The sequence below is a fragment of the Pristis pectinata genome, chromosome 15, assembly GCF_009764475.1.
Source record: "Pristis pectinata isolate sPriPec2 chromosome 15, sPriPec2.1.pri, whole genome shotgun sequence".
Taxonomy (NCBI): Eukaryota; Metazoa; Chordata; class Chondrichthyes; order Rhinopristiformes; family Pristidae; genus Pristis; species Pristis pectinata.
The window spans coordinates 32,420,937-32,435,687 of NC_067419.1; the positions used below are offsets into that span (position 1 = coordinate 32,420,937).

Sequence of the window (14,751 nt, forward strand, 5' to 3'; positions counted from 1 at the left end):
TCATGGTCTCCAGGCATGCCAAAGCACTTTAAACCGATAGACTGGTTTGGAGAGTGGTCACCTTGTAATATCGGAAGTATGCCAGCAGTTTTTGGCAAAGCAATTTCCCACAATAGCAATGTGATAAACTCAAGATTTATTTGTGACTGAGTCAGAGAAGAAGATTGGCCAGCATGCTTCTTTGAAATAATGTCATGGGTTCTTTTTCATCCATCTGTAAAAATAACGGGGGCCTATGTTTAACAATTCACTTGGCCAGATGACCAAAAGGTCAAAAAGAAAAGTTTTAAGAAATGTCTCAAAAGATGAAAGAGAGGCAGAAAGACAGAGGGATTAAGGGAGAGAATTTCACAGCTTCGACTCCTGTGGTGGAAAAATTTGGAGATTTGGAGGGGTACAGATACCTTGCAGACTTGTGAGGATGGAGGACATAATGGACATTACAAAGAATGAGGAATGAGGGGTTTGAATAAAATATGAGAATTTTGAATTTAAGCTAATGTATGGCCAAGGACCACTGTAGGACAGCAAGCACAGAATGAATGGGTGGTGCAATTAGGACATAGACAACAGGATTTTGAACAATCTCATACTTACCAACAATAGAATGAGGTAGGCTGACCAAGACCATTGGAATAATCATCGAGATTACCTGGAAGCATGGGAGAGAATTCAGAAGTAGAGAAGGCAAAGCTTTGGGCAAGTTAAATACTGTTATAAAAGTAGGGGCAAGCAATCTTATTAATGACATGGATTTGTTATTTGGAGTCAACTTGGTGACAATATGATGACAACATTTCCAAATCATCTGGTTTGGTTTCAGAATTTTTTAATGGAGCAATGTGGGGTTCAACTGGGGAATAAAGTCCAGAGCAGGGATAGAAAACAAGGCTTTAGACTTCATATTAGTTACATGGAGGAAAATCATGCTCAAATTGATCTGAATGTTTGAATGGCTGAATTGACCCTCCTCTAATGAGGCCTCCACAGCTTATGGTGCTTTACGCTTGACCCTCCAGACCTGGCCTTGGTTTGGGATGTTCTGCAGAGTGTGAAGGAAAAGGTGCAATGCCGGTTGGTGCATGAGTCATTATCATGAGTGCACTACAATTTCTAGGCCAGAATATCATACCTTAAATTACTCGATGCTGTGGATATTTACTTTTATTTGCAATGCCCCCTTCTTGTTTTTGTGGGATATTTTCATTTGGTGTTAATTTCTTGATGGTTTTGCACCCATCATCGATCGATGTCTGGACAAATCCAGTCTGACCAGCTACTCTCCAATTAGTCTTCTTTCAATCATCAACTAAGTAATGGAAGGTATTGTTGAAAGTGCTGTCAGTGTTGTCGGCACTAACTTATCGATAAGCTGCCCACTGATGCTCAGTTTGGGTTTCAGCATGACCACTTGGCTCCACATCTTATCACATGGACCACAGAGATGAATTCCAGAGCTGAGGTGAGAATGACTGCCCTTGAGGTCAAGGCGGCATTTATCTGAGTGTGGATTTGAGGAGACCTAATAAAATCTGTGGGCTTCAGTGGAAGATACCTTTGTTAGTCACATGTACATCAAAACACACATTGAAATGCATCTTTTGTGTTGAGTGTTCTGGGGGCAGCCCGCAAGTGTTGCCACACGTCTGGTGCCAACATAGCATGCCCACAACTTCCTAACCAGTATGTCTTTGGAATGTGGGAGGAAACCAGAGCACCCAGAGGAAACCCATGCAAACATGGAGAGAATGCACAAACTCCTTACAGACAGCGGCCGGAATTGAACCCGGGTCACTGGCGCTGTAATAGCATTGTGCTAACCGTTATACTACCATGCCTGCCCCAATTGTTGAAGTCATGTTTAGCACAGACAGAAATAGCGTTTACATTTGAAGTCAGCAATCCCTGCCTTGGGATATCATTGCAGGGGTTCCTCAGGGCAATGTCCCAGACCCAACCATCTTCAGCTGTTTCATCAGTGACCTTCATTCCCTCATGTCAGAAGTAGGGATGTTTGCTGCATGCAGATAGGCCTTAGTAATATTCCAGTATGGGCTGATAATTGGCAGGTAACATTTGTGCCAGAGGATGATCTTCTCCATCAAGACTGAATATAGCCACATCCCTTGGTTTTCAATGGTATTACCATTACCATTGAACAGAAAGTCAAGTGGACCAATATTTGGCTACAAGGACAGGTCAGAGACTGGGTACCTTGCAGTAAGTGCCTCATGTGCTGATACCCAAAGCCTTTCCTCTATCTACAAGAAGTGTGATGGAATATGTTCACTTGTCTGGAAGAGGGCAGCTTCTATACTCAAGAAGCTCAACACCATGCAGGACAAAATGGCTCGCTTATTGGAACCCGTCTACCATCCAAAGCATTCATTCCCTCTACCACTTCGACACAACGGCGTTGATGTGTACTATTTACTTGCGTAGGCCAGTCTGACAGCACCTCCCAAACCCACAACTTCCTCCATCATGAAGGACATGGGCTTCAAGTGCATGGGATCACCAACAGCCCCACGTTCCCCTCCAAGTTGTGCACCATCCTGACCAACCTGGAAATAGGTTGTTTCTCCTTCATCCCTGTTGGGTCTAAATCCGAGAACTCCCTACCCTTTAGTATTTTGGGAGCACCTATACCAGAAGGACTGCTGGGATTCCAGTGGTTCTACCTTCTCAAGGTCAATTAGGGATGGACAATAAATGCTGGTCTTGCCGGCAATGTCCACATCTAGAAAATCATAAATAAATAAAACAAAATTGGTTTCTGTTGCCGAGCATATTTGATTGCTGCTCTTTGAGTTATTTGTAAAGAATAACAACCAGAAATTCTTTTCTGTACATGGGTTAATATTGCTTGGAAGTGCCTGGTCCAATTTGCAAAGGACACATGTAAAATGGGCACTATTGGGACCAATTTCTAAGCATTTGTGTATTGGTGAGAAAAGATTCCAAAGAACTGTATAAGTCAGGAGCTGAAAGGAGATGAGAAGAATGATTACTTAGAGAGAATTGATGCTAACCAGTGATGAACAATATATTCTGGCCTTTTAATTCCCTTGGCAAATCTCTTTGCTTTACTTTCTTCCTTTAAACTGCTCCTTAAAAATTTAACTTTTTAGATCATCTGCCCTTAAATCTCGATGTGCCTTGGTGTCAAATTTTGTTCGGTAATACTCCAGCATAGCTTTTGAGAGTATTTAAGTAAAGTAGCTGTATAAATCCATTTGTTACTGCTGCTCCTCAGCTGATCACAGTCCACCAAGTATGATTGTCCAAACATTCAAAATAAAGTTCTGATTGGTTCATGATCCAGCCAATTCTCAGTTGTCTTGTGAGTTTACTGAAGTGAAAGATTCATCTCCTCGACATATTTGTGAGCAAATTGCTGGGTCAGAAAATCATGGGAGGGAAGAATTTTCTGTATACTTATGCTGTAACATTCAGGGAGTGAATTAAATATCTTCTGTGAAAGGGAAGAGAAATATAGATCTGAATTTTTGTTTCGTTTAATTACCACCTCTCACTCTCTGTATCAGAATGCCACATGGGTCAGTTTTTATCCTTGTAATTATATTAGTTCCGAAAAGGTGTAAAATTAAATCTAGAATGTTAAACACAGCAGGAAACAAAATAATTCAGTTGCTATTTTCTAATTTATCCTTGAGATGTAAAATACAATGGTGGTATCATATACAGTATGCATATACACGGATAAGGTTGCATTTATTATGACTATTTTTGTTTTCTTTTTATTTAATGAAGGGGTTAAAAGTTGTTCATTCTTAGGATGCTTGGGATTATAAACAGGGACCTCCACCCAGATTTATTGTATCACATTAGTCTAAATGGGTGGAGTGCTTAGTTAGAGAGTTTGATATAAATAATGGAAGAAGACGAACATTGAGTGAAAACAGTTGGCGTCTCTTGTTTCGAAATTGATGGATTGCATATGATATGAAGTAAAAACTTAGACATCAAAAATAAATTTAAATAGATGGGATGTTGAGGCAAGGTTCTAGAAAGAAAATAATGAAAAGAAAAACGTTGAAATTGAGGATATTTTTAATCATTGATAATTGAAGAAAATGATGAGCTGTGCAACTATTTTAATGTTAGATTTTCTGGAACCTTGCAGTAGGAATGTTGATAACACGAACAATGGATTACGGTTTCACCAAGGGGTCCATTCGCCGTTGGAATGTCAGCCACACTCAGTGTTTCTGATTAAGGAACTCCAGAGACCGACATGGTATTTTGTTTCATTGAATGTATTTTTAATGCTATATTATGCTCTGTAAATATTGAAAAGCTTAAATAATTGCACATTATTAAACATGCTGTGCCTAATGTGTGGGAATGAACAATGGATGAAATTTTAATTTTCACACTTGAAATATATGGTATGAATTTGGTTCTTTTCTCAGGGTCCTGATCATTTGCAGAGATTTTTATTTTGCAATCTACACTGACAAGGTTGGCAGGAAATGTGGGTGTAAATAATTGAAAAATAAGGTCAAAAATGGGGAAACATTGGTTGCAACATTCTGATACCACCCATGGGAAATTATACACTGGAAATTTATATTTTACCTTTCACTGTTGTGCATGTGAACTTTCCCACTCAGACTGCCTTGCTTTGCCCATTCCATGAGGTACTGCTCTGCCCTCCATGTAAAACGTAGAAGAGGGTCACTCTCAATTTATAAATGGGGATCTAGCTTTGTTTGCCCTGAGTACAGACAGTGTTACACTGCTTCACACTCCTTTTTTCTCTAATCTTTTGAATTTCCACATAGGGCAGAGTTTCTGCTTGTTTTACTCCCAGGTCCCTATTAAATTAACAATCAGTGCAGGGAATTTTAAGTGAAGTGGAGTTACACTCCAAATCACCTACCTTTGCCTTTATAACCTGTTCAAGAGCCAATATGTCTTAAGGTACATAAGAAGTGAAATACAACATTTAATGTTTGGAAAGATTAAAGCTGGAGCAAAACTGGATCAGTAAATACCAAGCAAATAACAACGTAGGTGCTTGAAATGGAGTATGTTGGAAATACTCAGGTCAGGCAGCATTTGTGTTGAATTCTGATGAAATGTTAAATCTATTTCTCACTGTACAAGGGCTGCCTATCAGTGAGTACTTCCAGAATTCCTTGTTTGTATTACTGAAACAGTAAATATAATTAATGGTTGTATAGTTAGTCCTCTGATACAATTATTTTCCTTTGATTTATTAGTCAATATAGCACAGAGGATATGGAATACAAATATGAACTTACCAGTAGCTTTGTGAATACATTGTTGGGATTAAGTTAATGGACCAATATCCAGAGGCCTGGAATTCTGATCTGGAGACACAAGGTCAAATTCCAACATGGCTTGGAATTTAAATATAAATAGTTATGTAAATCTACAACAAAAAGCTAATAGACAAGATTATTTTAAAATTCCATCTGTTCACCAAAGTTCTTCAGTAAAGGAAATCTGGCATTGATGTACAGTCTGCCCTGTTTGCAACTCCAAGCCCACATTATATGATTGACTCTTAACTGCTCTCTGAAGTGGACAAGCAAATTCCTCAGTTTTGGAAGCAATTACAGATGGGCAATAAAGTCTGGTGATGCCCACAACCCATGAGTGAATTAAACAAAAAAAAGTTTTGTCTGGTTTATTTCAAGTTAAAGAGACAGAATTACAGAATGGTCACAAACATTAGGCCCATCAAATCCATACCAGCTCTATACAAGAACAGTCTAGTGAGGCCAACTCCCCCACCCTCTCCCAACTGCCCTGCAAATTCTTTCCTGTCAGATACTGAACCTGCTCCCTCCTGAATGCTATAATTGAATCTACCCTGGAAGTGTATTCTGGACTTTAGACGTTCATTGTTTAAAAGAAAATTCTTCATTTCACTTTCTGTTCTTTGTCAGTTTCATTCTATTTTCCCTAGTTCTTAATCCCTCCACCACTGAGAAGAATTTCTCTCTATCTAATCTGGCTATAACCTTCATGATTTCAAATATCTCTGAGATCTCACAACCTCCTTTATTCCACCTTCTCCAGTCTATCTGCATACCTAAAGTCTCTCTTCCTTGGAATCACATTGGAAAAGCTCTTCTATACATTATCCAAAGTCTTTACCTCTTTCCTAAAGTCTGGCAGGCAGAACGGAGTACAAAACTCCAATCATGGCCAAACCAGTGTCTCATGAAGGGTTGTGTGACTTTCTTAATCTTATGTTTGATATCTGCTTATAAAGCTTGGCATCCCATGTGCTTTTTTATCCACATTGTCAACCTGCACTGCCACTTTCAATGAACTGTGCAAATATACTCTAGACCTCTTTGCTCTTGAACACCTTTTAGATTTGTGCCTTCTACTTTATACTGTCTCTTCCTATTCTTCCTACCAGAACGTAACACTTCATATTTCTCAGCAATAAACTTCACTCATCTCTCCATAAGGCTATACATATATGACCTTTAAGCCTACTGAACTCCTGAGACTTCATTAAACCTCCTAGTTTTGTGGCATCTGAAAATTTGGAAACTACATCCAAGTCCAACTATCAATCTATATTAGGAAAATCCTGTTCCTAGTAACCATCACTGGGAACTCCACTGTACACTTCGCTCTAATCCAGAAAGAAAATCTTTAACTGTTACTTTGTTTCTGCCTCATTTATTCAATGGCTTTAATCTGGATGACAACTCTTTTATGTGTCACCTTATCAACTGTCTTTTTAAAGTCCATATTTACTACAGCATTGAATTTCCCTCACCAACTTTCTTTGTTTCCGTCATCAAAAGACATTAATTAGATGCAATCTGCCTTTACTACATCTCTGCTGGTTTTCTCTAATGAATCCAAATGACTTATAATTCAGTCCCTGATTATAGTTTCTAGAACTATGCCCAGCAGTGAGGTTGATCTGTAGTTACTTGGTTTATCTCTACATATTCTTTGAATAAATGTGTAACTTGCATATTTTTTCTGTCCTCAGTCGTCACCCTTGAATCTGTCGATGTTTTGAAGCTTAAGGCTAATTATGGTGCAAATTGACTCGCCTGTATCCTTCAATAATTTAGGATGCATCCTATGTGTAAGAGATAACATCCATTTTAAGTACATCTACTTTCTCTTTATCAATTTTTGGCCCATCCAGAATCTCAATTACATCTCTCTTTGACAAGCCTCTAACAGCACCTTCCTCCTTGATGGAGACTGATGCAAGGTGTTCATTTAGTTCTTCAGCCATGCTCTAGCTCCATGGGTACATTTCCTTTTTGATCTCAGTCTGACCTCTCCTCTCATTAACATTTTCCTACTCAAAGTCTGTAGAATATTTTTAGATTCTCTTTATATTTGATGCCAATCTCTGCTCATGCTCTCATTCCTTTTTTCTTACCCTCTGAACTTTCTGTAATTATCCTAGTTCTCACTTTTGTCAACAACGAAGCATCTGTCATATGCTCACTGTCACAGTGGAGTCAGAGTTCAGAATCTTTGTTACATTCTAGGAAATGTAATGTCTCTTCAGATTAATTCATTGAGTTTCAGGATGCATGCTGATCAAAACTTTATTCTTGAAGACACTGCAGTTTAACCCCATGTTCCATTACTCCATTGTCTAAGTACACCACTGGCTAAAGCTACAGCGTATAAAATAGAATTGCCTAATTTGCCAACTTTTCTTTTTTTTTCTCCATATGTGATCTGAGTTGATAGATTTGTTGGGACCAGAATTGTTTTGGGTGAGGGTGGTAATAGTGAAGAAATATTTAAAGGCTCTCTTAAATCCTAGGACCAAATTCAATTCCTCCCACATTACAAGTGTGACTATCCTTCACAAAGTCCTCACACGAATAGCTGTAAAGTGCTTTGGGATGCCAAGGCTATGAAAGTCATTATGAAAGTCCTGTGTTGAAAGTCACCCTGTGGGCAATTCGACAGAAGTAGCAGCAGGATGCAGAGAAATGGCTGTCATATGCTTTGGTTCAGCTTGGTTGGCAATGAGTTCTGTCTCCTGGTGATAAGAAGCAACAGATCATATGCTGCATCAGGATGGGAACATGGCCATTCAGAACAACCCTTCCAATACAATTTTGCCAAACCTGAACTGGAGCAAGGACACGATAATGCAGTCAAGGCTTCAAGTAGGATCCCATAACCTTCGTACACCTCAAAGCTTATTGGGGTCTAAAATGTCTTAAGTATCTCAAAACAAATCCCTAAAAGGATCAGGAACAAGATATAACAGGGTTATAAACTTTTTGTCACTCTGCAGATTATGCCACAAGCAATGGGAGTATCTAACAAAGAAACAATTGGTATAAAAGAAATCCTTTTATTGGACAAATATAGCTCAAGAACTGTGTATGATGATGTCACAGATACAGGCATTTGATTCTGTTCATGACGATAGGACGATTTCCCTATTCCCTCCCTTCTTGAGTACCCTTAACTCTGGCAGGGTGTGGCTCTACACAAAGGCATAGGGACCCAATGTTTAAAAGGTAATGCAGGCAATGCCACATGATCAAACATCACATAGGCATACCTCCAGGAGTGTCCTCCTTCAAATCATGTGACATAACATCAGATTTGCATTCCTCATTCGCTTGTGTTCCTTAATCTCTACATATTCAGATAATTTTTCATGGTATGAAATGCATGACTATATAATTTCATTTGCATCAGACCCAAAATCAACTGCAAAGAATCTCCAAATACAATTTAATAGGAATATGTACAAAGATCAAAAATATACAATCAGAATTTGGTGTCAACCTATACTATTACAACTCTGAACAGAAGCCTGCTTTCAGTTATCTTTAACTTAACACCTAGTATTCTATTCACTAAAGACATCAGAAAGTACATATCATGTACACAAAAAAAGATTGCAGTCCATTTAGCTAAGCTTAAAATAAAAATCATTCCCAATCAACTGTACCCACAAATACCTTTCTGAATCTCCCTTAATTTAGCAATGCCTCCCTGAACAGTTAGTGCCACACATTTTCTATTTGCTATGCAAAAAATAAAACCCGGAAATACTCAGCAAGTCAAGCAATGCCTGTGGAGAAAGAAACAGAGTTAAACTTTCAGGTAACCGTTCATCAGAATACAAGTTTTTAACATCGAATTAAGTTCTGATGAAATGTCATTGACCTGAATCATTAACTTTGCTTCCCTTTCCACAGATGCTGCCTACCTTGTAAGTGTTTCTAGCATTTTGTGCTTTATTTCACATTTCTAGCATGTGTGATATTTTGCTTCTGTTCTACACATTGGACACCTTCCTTCATTTAAGTTGGACTGCATATATCCCTTGATTCTAGAAGTTGTAAATGATTTTGATCATTAGCAGTCAATTATTATTTTCTATGAGGAATCTAGAATATTTAAAGTGCTCCTTTGGACATCAATTCTGCCAACTTTAAAAAGTTGCACACTGTGGAATTTTTCAGCTCAAAAGTCTTGCTACAGGTGTCAGTTCGGTGTAAGTGGTAGCTATTCTGAGAATCAAGCAGCTTAGAAGTGTAAGCTATTTAATACTTTTAAAGCACATTATTTTTCAATTTGAGTATGATTGGCTGCACACTGTTTCACACAATATTCTTAAAATGTTAAAGCCATAGTATCTGCACACTGGTGAGAATTGCTTCAGAAATTGTACTCCAACGCTGCAGAACGCAATCTAAAGTTACTCCAGAAATTGTCCCAGAGGTATTGTTAGGCTTGTCTCTGGCAATCCTTAATACAACACACAACTATAAATTGGACTTCCTCAAAGGATAAGACTTGCTGCATCACCATTATAAGATCTTAAACATAATTTGTCATTAATTCTATTGGTATTAGTATTTATAAGTGCTCCTGATACACAGAAAAATGCTGTATTATTTGTGCAGTGCAATTTCTGACTAAGTATGGTTAACTGGGAAAAAAACTTTTTTGACAAAATAGGAATCAATAAGTCATTGAGTATACTTAAAGCGGAGGTTGATAGGTTCTTGATTAGTGAGTGTGCCAAAGGTTGTGGGGAAAAAGCAGGAGAATGGAGTTGAGAGGGAATAATAAATCAGCCATGGTGGAGCAGACTCGATGGGCTGAATGGCCTAATTCTGCTCCTCTGTCTTATGGTCTAATAAGGAAAACAGACACAAGCAAAGCACTAGAGCTTTCAAGATTTCTTTGTTTTTACAAATTAAATACATTTTCTGTAAACAATCTAAAGTTTTATCATAAACTGAAGATGAAATACTAAAAACACCACAAAATTGGAATTTTTAGTTGAGATACACATGACATATTTGCTTCAAACACTTTATGGATTACATAAAACAGCAGTAAACTATAATCATCCACACACATTGACAGACTGGTACTTCAGGTATGAAATATTCATTTCTGATTAAGCTCAAATTTGGAAGGAAAAAGCAAATGATAGGAGTTGGAGTAAAGTTGTTCATCTTTATAACATCAAATCAAACAATTCTGTACAATCAAAATGAAATACAAAAATCACACTAATAGAATTGTACATATTTTTCTAGATTTGCACAGATATATTTCTATTTGCTATTTGTAAATATATGAAACTTTTCTGCCTCACTGTAGAACCATGCAAAAATAAATGCTACATTTTACAGCAGATTCCAGACTGAATAAAGTTAATGTTTTCTTTTCCCTGAATTTTGAATGCTACAGTAAAAGGTTTGTGTAACATCAGGGCTAAAGGTGATCTGGCTGTGAGCGGTTTGGATTGGTCCTTATAGTTGGGCTTGGGCAAGAGGGAGGAGAGCAGATCTTCTTTTTGAAACATAATGCAAAGATATAATTTTATATAAATAATCATAGGAAGCTGGAATTAAAGCCATTAACAAAAAATATTTCACATTAAATATGTCTGTCCTGCAGGCTTTGAGTATAGTTTTTTGCCACTCCATATAACTTTTCTTCCTGAAACAGAGGCATTGTTGTTGAGAAATCTTCTTATAAAACAGTTCTTGCCAGTAAATTTCAAAAATTGCAGAATAAGCCATCTGCTAATCAACAAAAAGACTGACGAGTGAAAACTCCCAGTGTAGATGTCACCAGCACATTATAGAATCCAAATCATTAAAGTTAATAGAAATGCAATTTTTCAGCATAGGCATCCAACTGTTTCTCAATTAGCAGCCCAGAGAAGGAAAATAATAAAAGAATGCTTCTGTGGAATGCTAGTTCAGCTGATTCTGTGCTCCTTCCAATACAGTGAACAGTGAATCCATTAAACTGTGAACAACCTAATAAATAAAGTATATCTATGTGGTAACATTTGTATTTCTGTACTTGGTGAATGCTTTCATTATTTGCATTCAATATTCTTCATAAAATAATTTCAGCATCCAATGAATCAGTGGATACTTATTTTCTGATACTATTGGTTCCTTGCACTGATACCATCAAGTAGGTAAACTTTCCATTATAAATCTAGTAATGATAAATATTTCATTAATGGGCCATGTGTTGACTCTCTACATTTGTCATAATCTGTGCAGTAACAGAACTAGCCCCAACTTCACAAACTAGTAAAATGAGGCTCAAAGGAACAAGAAGAAAGAGAATTGGTTCTAATGGGAATTTCAAATTATGTCGGTGGAGCTGATAATAATTACAAATGGAAAGAATCTCATTGATGGTTGATTTATCATTTGCATTTCACATCTTTCAATTAAAAAGGTGGAGATATTGGAGAGATTGCACTATATGTCAAAATAATTTTCACAAGATAACTTGACTTTTACGATTAGGCACAAGATTTTTAATAAAATGGACTGGAAAAATAAAATCTTACATTAATATGTGAAAAATAATTAAAATTTCAAAATCTGATATTTCTTTGGAGTTCTCTGTAGAAATATTATTTGAAAACAAACTTATTTTATAACAATGCAATTATATTCAAGACAAAAATTGATAAGAGCCAATAGGGATGGCTCTAAATTTGGGAAAGGTTGTCTGTTCATATTCTGTATAAGTGTTTGCTGAGTTAGAATCTCTCATTTAAAAGAAAAATTCTAACTTGCATCAGTTACTATGACTCTAAATAGAGACATTCAATTATTTTTCAAAAAATCTTGTGCCATTTTGTTCTAAGCTACACTAAGCTTAGCTAAAACTTCACAATCATTTACAGCATGATGTACACAGTATCTTGGGTTTGAATGAATTATATACACATCTTCACAAATGATCTACTGTATCTGAAGGTTGCTTTTCTTCCCCACAGCAAAACCACTGATTGCAGTATGCTCTTTTGAATTGGCAACCATCATCACTTAGAGCCTGGAAATTCCTTCTTGACAAATCTGAAAATGTAAATAAACGATCAGAATCCTACAATAAATATTTTTTGAAAGATTATTTAATTTTAATTACATTTTGGCCAAACTAAATGTTACTTTTCAAAAATGTTTAATTATACTTTCTTGAAAAAATCTGCAAAGTCTTAAATATTGAAACAGTTCTTTCATTTCCAACATAAATGTAGTTTCTTTTCTCTCCTTCAATGCTGTGCTATATTAAAATTCCAATAATTGAGAATCCGGTTGTTTGGAAATCCTGATGGTATCGCATTTGGCTAATTCATTAGTATACTAAGTCCTCATTATCTGCAGACCTAATATCCCCAAATCTGCATACTCATGAGGTCGGTCATGCGGTCCTGGGTATGTGGGCTGGAGTTGAGGTTGGGATTGGGAATACCAGGGTCAGGAATGTGGGAAGGTTTGCATATAGAGCTGGGGACTAGATTTCTTGTATATTTCAGTTTGCTTGACAAGGTTAAACTTACATGTTGAAATTCACTGGAGCTCAGGTCCCCACTCCTTTAAACTCAATAGTTTTACTGAAAATTGTGTTATACAACTGTGAGAAATAAAGGTGTGTTGGGGTAATAAAGTAATATCTAATAGATTGGAATATCTGCTAACCTGTTACCACCATAGTCCCAAGGATGTCAGAATTTTACTGTATGTCACTCAAACATTCTGAGGTCAATATATGGACAATGGTTACCGATATCTACACCGTGGAAAGCACCACAGCCAAGTCTGATTCTGATACAAATTAAGATATCTTTATTAGTCACATGTACATCAAAACACAGTGAAATGTATTTTTGCATGGAATGTTCTGGGGGCAGCCTGCAAATGTCACCACGCTTCCGGCGCCAACATATCATGCCCACAACTTCCTAACCCTTACGTCTTTGGAATGTGGGAGGAGATCGGCCCACCTGACATCCAAATACAAATTATAGGTACCAATATGGGCCAGACAAAATGGCAAGATTAGAAATCTCTCATCAAGACATGAGTCGTCTTAGAGAACACAGAACAGTACAGCACTGGAAGCAGCCCTTCAGCCCACAATGTCTTGCAAAGACATTACCATCTGCGTGTGTCGGACCTGGATTAGATTAGATCCATTATCTTTGATGTTAAAAAAGACAAAAGAAAAAGTAGCAGGAGATAATACAAGCTTGAGCCTGTTTTGCTGTTCAATAGATCATAATCAAACATTGTCATCAATTCCATTCTCTCGACTGATTTTTCTATCCACTGATTCCCTGACTACTCAAAACTCAATTGATCTCACAATTATTGAGTGAGCATCCCCAAACTCTGAAGCAGAAAATGTGAAGATTTATAGCCTCTTGAATGAACAAATTTCTTCTCATTCCAGTTGTATAATGACTGACCATGACACCATAGTTCTAGACTCTCCAGCAGGGATACTCTTCCCAGAATTCTTAAAAACCTTGATAGAATGGATACTATCAGTTTCAATTAAATCAACTTTGTCTTTCAGATATCATGGAGTACAAGTCCATGCTACTTAATCTGTTCTCATAGCCGAGATCTCATATCCCATAAATCAATCTTGTAACCGTTTGTTGCACCATCAGTAAGGCAAATATATGCTTCAGTTCTAATGAAAGGGTATTGACTTGAAACATTGACACCTTCTCTGTCTTCACAGAGCCCGCCTCTCCTTCTGAGTATATCCAAGTTCATATTTTTATTTCAGATTCACAAGAACATCCTTTCTTAGGGAAGAAAATCAAAGTCACCTTCCACAGTACTCCAGATGTATTGCCACTAATTCCAGCAATACTTCCCTATTCTCATTTTCCCTTGCTTGCAGTCAAGTCTAATACACTATTTGCCTTTCTATTTGTTTACAATATTTTTGATTTGTGCATAAAGACACCCAAAACTTTTAAGATGCTAATTATCTATTTACGAATGACCAAAATAATTAAATTTTGCTACTTGCAAGGTCCACTCCAATAATCACATAATCTTTAAAGAAACATTTGTTTTGCTTCACAATAATCTTTTTGTACATACTGTAGAATGTAATTAAAACAGCCATTGAGTTATGCACTTCATCTCCTGCTCTTGATCCCTTTCAAATGATTTAGACTACCTCATTAATTCTATTGGATTGATTCACCATGGAAACAGTTTTTGAAATCATGAAAACTTATTAAGGCTTTATAAAATGACTGTAAGAGCACCAGAAGCTTTAAAGTCATGTTGTCAAAGCATAATTTTCTGCAAAAAAAGATAATAAATTAAAAAGTCACAAGGCTTTAATTTTTTTTCTCTATTAATTACAAATAATTAGCATTGGCCCAAAAAAGAACCATTGAATACAACAATCTTTCATGTGATCTAATAT

The 14,751-nt window shown here is 36.9% G+C and overlaps 1 protein-coding gene across 2 annotated transcripts in view; it reads right to left on the reverse strand.

Annotated features, from left to right (window-relative positions):
• Window positions 1–10,193: 10,193 nt before the first annotated feature.
• Window positions 10,194–14,751, reverse strand: part of lin7a (lin-7 homolog A (C. elegans)) — a 56,352-nt gene continuing 51,794 nt past the window's right edge. For both annotated transcript variants that reach the window (XM_052030450.1, XM_052030451.1), the window contains exon 6: window positions 10,194–12,371. The gene's annotated coding sequence lies outside the window, so the exon portion shown is untranslated. The remainder of the gene's footprint in view (window positions 12,372–14,751) is intronic.